The 9,768-nt window shown below is 36.8% G+C and overlaps 1 pseudogene across 1 annotated transcript in view; it reads right to left on the bottom strand.

The window, feature by feature from the left end:
- LOC101298005 overlaps positions 1-9,768 on the bottom strand; it is a 63,448-nt pseudogene that overhangs the window by 32,207 nt on the left and 21,473 nt on the right. The window contains exons 26-29 of the transcript XR_184386.1: positions 9,052-9,417; positions 8,798-8,918; positions 8,423-8,689; positions 6,601-7,511 (exon numbers count right to left, since the gene is read on the bottom strand). The product of XR_184386.1 is annotated as an uncharacterized LOC101298005 (transcript). The remainder of the gene's footprint in view (positions 1-6,600; positions 7,512-8,422; positions 8,690-8,797; positions 8,919-9,051; positions 9,418-9,768) is intronic.

Below are 9,768 nucleotides of genomic sequence, written 5' to 3' on the forward strand. Positions count from 1 at the left end.
AAAAGCCCTAATGCACAAATAGTACCTTTTCCTAGCCCAAACCAATACAAAAACAGATTACACAGCCCAAACCAATGTTTCTTAATAAAAATACAGTTATACCCAACCTTAATAAGCGCTTCCAACCCACTCCGAATTCAATTCCTTCATCAACGCCACTCCGAATTCAACAGTTCTCACCACTTCATTTCATCGACGCCGCTTCGCTGCTTCACTCCATCAACGCTGCTTCGCTTCTTCAATCCATCGACGCCGCTGCCTCACTCCTCACTCCATCAAGATCTCAGCACTCATCCCCGCGCGCCGCTTTGCTGCTTCAGTACATCGCCCCCGCTTCACTCCATCGCCACCACTACATCGCGCTAAATTCTTCTTTTTCAGGTGAAAAGAAACCCTAGCATAAATCTGTATTTGTACCCCCAATAATGTTGTATGGGTTCATATTTCTTTGCTTCAATGTGTTTTATGGCAATGTAGAAACGGTGTGGCAACTTTACTACCCCTAGTAAAGTTTTACTAGGGGTACTAGGGGTAGTAAACTTTAATTTTTGTTTGCATGTCAGTTATTTCTACTGTCTGGATGTGTCTAATGGCTGTGTTCAATACTAGGGGTAGTAAAACTTTGATTTTGTTGAATGCGAGTTGTTTTCTAGGTCTTCATGTGTATAATGGTGTTGGAAATAGAAGTTTACTACCTTAGTAGAAGTTACTAGAGGTAGTAAAATAAAGTTTTGTTTGCACATCAATTGTTTCTCTTTCAGAGTTTATATTGGCCTTGGAGATGTTCTATTGCAAGTTTACTACCCCCAGTTGAAATTTACTACGGGTAGTAAACTTTTTAATATGTAGTTTATAAAGGCAGGATCACTAGGGGTAGTAAAACTTTGGTGTTTTGCATATGCAGGATGGCACGAAGGCAACTTGTTACTAGTCCAGAGTATGAGGAAACCTCACCATCTACGTCCGTCAACACAAGCATGAAATTGCGCTCATATATACAACGGGAAAAATTGAAGGTTCCCCAAAAAAGAGCGAGACAAGAAGAAGAAGAAGAAGAAGAAGAAGAAGAAGATGACACAAAAGAAGAAGAAGAAGTGGAACAGTATTTTATAGAGAAGAGAGCATTAGAAGTGGCAGAAATAGAGAAGGATGACAAGGATGAGGAGGAGGACGAGGATGAGGACCTGGAAAAGATTCCGCACACTCAACAAAAATGTACTCTGGTAACATTCTTCAAATTAATAGAGAGTCACAGAGACAAAATCCCCTCAGAAGCATGGCAGCTGATCAATCAAACTTGCTTTGGTGAAATGATTAACGCATTTAGAACCAGGAGCATCGTTGCGGATCAGGTCAGCAGATCTGAGTTAGATATAGAAATTTTATTGAGGCACAAGGAGACAAAAAAGTTCATGTTTAGAGAAAAAGAAATAGAGATTAAAGAGGAAGATGTGCATCTTTTGTTTGAATTAACAAAAGAAGGTGAAAATGAGGAAGAGAAAATCTCCAGGAGAAAGAAGAGCAGCCAACAGTCAACCATATTTAGCAAAACGAAAGGATCCATCTTTAGGAAGATGATCCACGACAAGTTGACAAAAGAGCTCAACAAGATTAAGAACAAGGAGGCAAAACCAAGGAAAATTGTTTCCTTGATCATAATGTACCTACTGGCTACTTTCTTCTTCAGCACATCTAGAAGCCAAATTGAATGGCAAATGGTGCTGACATGTGAGGACCTAGAAGCGATAAACAAAATAAACTGGTCAAGAAAGGTGATTGAAGCGTTCCATGAAGGAGTGAAAAAGCATGTCAAGGGCAAGCCAAAGGGTCTGAATGGTTGCGTAGTTCTGCCTCTGTACTGCTTTTTGAAGCGTACAAAAATCAAGGAAAGGATCCAGAAGAAACAAGCAGATATGCCAAGATTTGTAAGATGGTCCACAAATGGCATCATCTACGGAAGCGACTATCTAAAGAGACCGAAAAAGCTTGAGGTAAAAATTGGTTTTTGGTTTTCCAAATATTATACAGCATTGTACTTAGATGTTGTTTATGAAAAACTAAACAAATCTTATTTTTGCAAAAAACAGGAACTGGTTACTCAAGGTCCATGGAAGGATGAGGAAGAAAACACTTCCGGATCAAAGGAATATGGCACCCCAGACGAACATGGCACCTCGAGCTTTGAAGAATGGGTAAGTCTGAAAAATGAATAAAATAAAAGTGCATTGGCATACTTTATTGCCCCTAGTAATAGTTCACTAGGGGCAGTAAACTTCATTTTTCATTGCATAAGTAGTGTATGATATCAAGTTTACTAGGGGCAGTAAACTGTATAATCATTTCTAAATCAATAGTTGATTGTTGGCATAGTTAACTGTGGGTAGTAAACCAGTTTGGCATAGTTTACAACCCCCAGTAAACATTTACTGGGGGTAGTAAGTCACTTTTTTGTTTCCTGATTGTGAAAAAAGTAGTTTACTAGGGGGTAGTAAACTTCATACTTATTTGTTTGTATTTGGTCTCAGGTTCTTTTATCAAGCTAGCAAGAAGTGGAAGAAAATAAAAGAGTGGGTGACAATTTTAAGACACTACTGACAGACTTAGAGGAGGAGATCCCAGAAGATTTGAATGAGAAGCTAAAAGAACTCGGCAAAGCAAACGAAGAACTCCAGAATAGAATCAATGATTACGTGCATAAGTTACAGCTTGCCGATGACAAAATAAAGCAGCTGGAGATGGAGAAAAGGGCGCAAGACAACCTCAACAAGGCTCTGAAGAGAAAGCTTAAAAAAGCAAAATCCTCAGCAAATAGACCTCCCAAGCAGAAAAGGCAATTCAGTGGGGAAGAGTATGGCTGCCAAGGAGATGAACAAACAAAAGGGAATGTAAGATGATACTTTACCCTATAACTAAGACTATTTTTTACTTTATTTTGTTTTCTTTATTATGTTAACTAATATTTTTTTTTAGATTAAAAAATCAGGAAAACTATAACAGAAGCCTGACAGTCAAGTTCAAAGTTGAAACTGCACAAACAACACAATCTGCAGATGATCAACCAGAAGCTTTGGTGAGAATATAAAATTACTAGGGGGTAGTAGACTTAATAGGGAAACTGTGTTGCAAGGTAGTAAACTCCAGGCAAACTATTACTAAGGGTAGTAAACGTTTTGTTATTGTTTAAAATCTGAGAATAACATGTGTTATTTTATTTTGTGAAGGCTATGATACATGATGAACAACCACTGAATCACATATCTCCAGTAATGGACTATGAGGACTTGCCGCTCACAGAGGATAACATCTGTAATTTAGATAAGATAGTTAAGTCCCAAGCTGCATCAATGCAACAATCAACAACAGAAAAGGACAATGACATCTCTGCGACAGTTCAGTCCCAAGTTTCATCGACCGAACAAACACTCAAACAGCAACAACAGAGGATAAAGAGATGAATACTTATTCCAAGAAGAGGAAAGCAATGGCTCCGATGTCGATAGAAAAAAATGTGAAGCTGAACCCTAGAAACGCCAAGAAAACAAAGGACCCTGACTGGGAGTACGACACTCCAAAAGACATTCAAGTCCACAAAAAAATTATAATCAAGAATCTGAAGTGTGACAACAGTACATGGGATTCATTGGGCGACGATTTGAAAATGCACTACAAACAATGGTTTGAAGCCCGCCCGAACAAAAAGGAAGAGTAAGTTTCAAGTATATAGAACTTTACAGTTTGCTTATGCAAAATTACAAAAATATATTTGTTTTAATTGGAGTATGAATTCAATATTTTTCTACAGTGAAGCATACTGGACATGTCCTGAAGGCTGGCACTGTTTATCAAAGAGTGACTTGAAAAGGATCATCGAACACTCTGACATATTGTCGAGTGTGAGTAATAAAAAAATAAATAATATCACCTTATTAGCACCACTCAGTGAAGTTTAAATTTAATAATATTGACTTATGTTATGATCGCAGAGCCTGCAAGTTACATGAGGTTGTTGAAGGAAAGAGCAGAAGCTGCCAAACTTCCTGTTGGATTCATGAACATGGAGATTGTGGTAAGTTTACTAGGGGCAATAAAACTTATATTTTCATCAAGATATTGTTTTGCAAGTTTATTACCCCTAGTAGCAGATTACTAGGGGTAGTAAACATAAGTTTTTGGTATATATATTTATTTTTCTTTCATTTGATCTCTATAATGACTGTGAGGATACCATCTAGAAACTTTCATGTAAATTTAATACCTTTCATAAAGTATTTTTGAATGCAAAACAGCATTATGTGTTGCTATCGAAAGCTTACTACCCATATAAAATTGTTTTTTTGAGTGCAAAACAGCTTAATAAATAGCTTTCGAATGTTTACTACCACCAGCAATGTGTTTTTTTATGCTTTGGGAACTTTACTACCCCTAATAAAGTATGCTTTATGGTGCAGAATAACAAAATATGATGCTCTGCAAACTTTACTGCCCCCAGTAAAGTATGTTTTAGGGTGCAGACAACAAAATCTGATGCTTTAGAAACTTTACCACCCCTAGTAAAGTATGTTCTAGAGTGCAGAACAACAAAAACTGAGGTTCTGGAAACATTACTACCCCTAGTAATGTATGTGTTAGGCTGCAGAATAACTAAATCTGATGCTTTGGAACATTACTACCCCTAGTAAAGTTTACTATGGGTTGTAAAATGTTATTTATATCTGTTGGTTGATCTAAGGTTAATCATATTTGTTTTTTAAATGCAGAAGGATGTGATAGAGCATGAAACAATGTTGGAACTACACAAGCTAAATGGAGGAACAACTAGAGACTTCAAAAGTGGTTATGAACTCTGTATGGAGGAAAACTTCTATAACCCGCTTTGAACCCTGTTTGGAAAGCAGATGGTCTTCATTCCGTTACATCACGGGTCCAGTCTTCACTACACTTTGCTGCTGATTGACAACATTAACAAACGTTTTTATCACATGAACTCTTTGCTGCGAACACCGTACAAAGAAAAAGACAACTTTCACTTCAAAAATGTAAAAGCAATGGTGAGTAAACAATCAAAACATTTTTATTAAAAAAAAAATAGCAAAGCATTCAATTGTTAAGGTTAACTAATGTTTAAAAATTATTTTGTTGCTTAATATACAGGTGAAGCACATCAAGGAGTTCATCAAACGTATACATTATACAACTGTGTTTTCTTTGAGCCAAGACCTTGACCAGAATGAATATAGGGAAGATTACGCAATTGATTACGCACCCGAGGACAGTCAAGGCAGAAAACATAGCAACATAGTGAAAATGACAGAGGACGAAAAGGTGACAAGACGTTAGATTATTGATCATAACATCCATCAAAAACCATACAAACTGACTGAACACCCCACATGCCCCCAGCAAAATGTATCATCGTAAGTACATGAATATTCTTCTTGTACATGTATCATTGTTTGTTAGAGTTGATAACTACATAACCAGATGTTTTGAGAGTTTACTACCCCTGGTAAATGTTTTTTGTTAGGGGGTAGAATAGCATAAATGAGGGGGTAGTAATGTACATTAATATTCAGATTTATTTTCTCAGTCAAAATAAGTTATTAACATAGTTAGCCCTTTGATTTATGGCAGGTCTGATTGCGGTCCATTTGTTCTACATTATATGGAGGCAATCTGTGCTGGGTTAGATCCAAACCAAGAAGGCGGCAACCAAATGAGGAAGAGATGTTAGAGGAGTTTGCGAAATTAAACAAATGATTTATGTAACTTTTGCTAGAATTGTGGACAGATATCACAACTAAGACTGAGATCCAATTTTAAGTTCTATTTTGAAACTTTCATATAATTTAAGGGAATTTAATACCTAGTAAAGTAATGGTTTACTACCATCAGCAATGTGTTTTTTATGCTCTGGAAACTTTACTGCCCCCCAGTAAAGTATGTGTTAGGGTGCAGAACAACAAAATCCGATACTTTGGAAACATTACTACCCCTAATAAAGTACGTTCTAGGGTGCAGGACTAATAAAACTGAGGTTCTGGAAACTTTACTACCCCTAGTAAAGTATGTGTTTGGCTGCAGAACAAGTAAATCTGACGGCTTGGAAACATTACTACCCCTAGTAAAGTTTATTACTAGGTGCAGAACAACATTACTACCCCCTTAGTTGTGTTTTTTTATGCTCTGGAAACATTACTACCCCTAGTAAAGTATGTTCTAGGGTGCAGAACAACAAAAACTGAGGTTCTGGAAACTTTACTACCCCTAGTAAAGTATGTGTTTGGCTGCAGAACAAGTAAATCTGACGACTTATAAACATTACTAACCCCAGTAAAGTTTATTACTTGGGAGGGAAGAACAGAAAAAATAAATAAATAAATAAAAAGATCCTGTGTAAAGTTACTAACTCTTAGAACTTTAATGCTTGGGACAGATGAACATAATAATATTGTCAAGAGAACTCCACAATTATGAACATCACAAAAATCTTCAATCAAAATCCTTACAATAGAGAAAAATCTGAATATAGTTCAAAAAACATACAAAAAACAACAAATTCCAAACATCCATTAACAACCAGAAGGATGTATAAGAAACTACAGCAATATGTTCAAAGGTTCCGTACAGCTCTTCTTGTTATGATGACCCATCTTATTACAACGACCGCATAGAATCAGCTTCTTCTCACCAGCAGATGCTATCCTCTTTGATTTAGGCCTCCCAGCCGGCCTCTTTGTAACAGGAGGTAGTATAAAGTCCTCAGTGGAAGAACAAGAGGCATCCACGTTACTCAGGGGTGCAATAGGAAAGCTATAACACATCCTATAGTATTCAGCAGTAAAATAAGGATCAATGAAATCATACACATCAAGTCTTGCACTTTGTATAGCAACAAGTGCATGAGCGCATGGGAAGCAATTAATCTGCCACTTCACACATGAACAAGTACGAGTAGAGAGGTCCACTGAATAGGAGTACTTATCATTCCTAACCTCATAAACATTTTCATGGGAAGCAATCACCCTGAACACACGAGACCTATCAAGCTGCTCTTTCAGCCTCTTCTCCATTTTAGGAGTAAGCTTGGTAGTCCAAGATTTCGACTCAACACTCCTTTCTGACATCATCTTCATTTCTTTCATTCTTGTTTGATCTAACATAGCGAAAGGGGGCAGTGAACGCTCAGCAACAATCCAATTATTAAAGGATTCAGCAATACCATTTGCCATAATCCCATACCGACAACCTTTAAAAAAAGCACGACACCAATGTTCCAATGGAATCTCCCTTATGAATTCATCAATAATAGCAGCACCACCCTCGTCTCTCAAATTTTTTAAATGAAAGTAGAAAGACTTTTCAGTCGATGCATAAGCCACTTTAAAGAATTTTTGTAACACATCAGCAACAACAATTTCCCCTCCTTTGTTCTTATACTTTCGACTAAGGTTGTATCGCAAATGATGATAACAGTAAAGATGAGGATTACCAGGAAAAATGAGATCAAATGCCTTCAACAAACCAACACCATGATCACTAATGAATGTGATAATTCTTCCTTGTGGTTCCAACAAAGCTTCAAGTGCTTGAAGAAAAACAGCCAGTTTTCTTCAGTCTCTGAATCACAAAAACACAAGGCTAAAGGGAAGAAACCTGCACAATAAAAAAACAAACAAACAATTACTAGGGGTAGTAAAATAAACAGCAGCGTGTCGCTGCACCGCTCCAAAATGAAAGTCTAACAAACCATAAAACTATAAGAAAACATATTCAAATCAGAAGAATGAAGATAACAAAAATTACTGGGGGGTAGTAAAATATATAGCGGCAAAAAAATACAATTGACTACCCCCAGTAAGCTTCTACTGGGGGTAGTAAACCTGCAAAACAGTATCTCCAAAGGCTATTATACACATTAAAACAGTGAAAAATCAACTTAGATGCGAAATAATAAAATTTACTGGGGGTAGTAACGTTTAAAATAGAGATTACTACCCTAGTAATCTTCTACTGGGTGTAGTAAACTTGCAAAACAATATCCCCAAATGCCGTAATACACATTAAAACGTGCTTCTGCACAGTTAATGGGAGCGTTCCTTTCCAAAACTAAAGACTAACAAAAAATAAATAAATAATAATCAGAAGCATGAAGATTTTCAAAATTACTAGGGCTAGCGTTCCGCTCCAAAATGACAGGCTAACAAAAGAGAAGAAACATAAAAAGCAGCGTGCCGCTGCACCGCTAACGGGAGCGTTCCGCTCCAAAAACATAACATGTACAACTAAAAACATGAAAAAATTACTAACAATTACTAGGGGTAGTAAAATAACATGAGGTACCTTTGTTTCCATTTCTTCCAGTTGCAGCAAGAATCTGCCCCTTTTATTTGCTCTTTCCAAAGGCACCATCAACATATAAAACAGGTAGGCTGAACTTGAAACCCTGAATTTGGCCGGCATAAGCTACAAAAACCCTTTTAAACCTCTCGGTACTCTCATCAACTTCAAGAACAACTGAAGAACTCGGATTAGTCTCCAACACAGGTTCCCTAAACCAGCTTAACATAGAAAACGAATCACATTTCGAGCCATACATCTTTTCCACACACCTTTTTTTTGCTCTTGAAGCAACCTTATAACTAATTTCATAACCATAAGTGGACTTGAAATTGCTCATGATCTCACGGGGCTTCAAACCAAGATTCAGACAGACAGTAAACTCAATGCAGGTCCTAACAATTTTAGACCCTAATTACCGATGAGAATGATTCCTTATCATACCTCTGCATGTATGAACATTATTAAACTGCGTAATGTAAAAGCACTGATTAATAGAAGCAACAGGTCCAAGTACTTCCCAGCCACAGTGGTCAACATCACGATTTACACAAACAGCATTAACGTAAATTGAATCATTCCTAGATAGCACATAATGGAAACCACTTTGAACAGCAAACTTCCTCAGTTTATCTCTAAAGTCTGCAATGCTCTCAAACTTCTGCCCAGCATGTGACAAATATGAACCCCATTCATCCGACAAAAAAAACTTACTGAGGTCCATCCTTAAAAGCATCACCTAGATAGTCATTCTCATCTATCATCTCAGCACAATCATCAACCACTACACTAGTTGATGAACAACTTTTCCCGACATCCTTGACTATTGTCACTACTACATTATCCATATGATAAATTTTTGCACAGCAGAAGAGCATCTTAAAATCAGATTCATTATCTAAATAGATGGCAGAACAAGCAGGCGATGAATACTCAAGGTGAAAAGAATCATTGCACGAAAACTTAAATCGTTTTTGGATGGATTGAATAAGGTCTGAATAATTCATGAGCTCATTGAGGAGAAGGACAAAGCCATTGCCAGAAAAAACAAATTGAACACACAAAGAACCAACAGTGCTCCTGCAAAAAAAACAAAAACACACAGGTCCATAAGTTACTACCCCCAGCAAATGTCAATTTCTACAAAAACAGATTGAAAAACATAAGTAATATGCTAGAAGTACAAAACAATAAGCAATGAAAACAACTAACCACAATTAAAAAACAAAAACACACAGATCATAATATTACTACCCCCAGTAAATGTCAATTTCTACAAAAACAGACTGAAAAACATAAGTAATATGCTAGTAGTAACAAAAAAAAACACAGCAAAAACATTAAAAACAACAATAAGACATAGATCGCAAACATTACTACCCCTAGTAACAAGTCCAAAAAAATCCAGAAATTTTTGAAACAACATGCAAA

The sequence above is a fragment of the Fragaria vesca genome, linkage group LG3 (assembly GCF_000184155.1).
Source record: "Fragaria vesca subsp. vesca linkage group LG3, FraVesHawaii_1.0, whole genome shotgun sequence".
Classification (NCBI taxonomy): domain Eukaryota; kingdom Viridiplantae; phylum Streptophyta; class Magnoliopsida; order Rosales; family Rosaceae; genus Fragaria; species Fragaria vesca.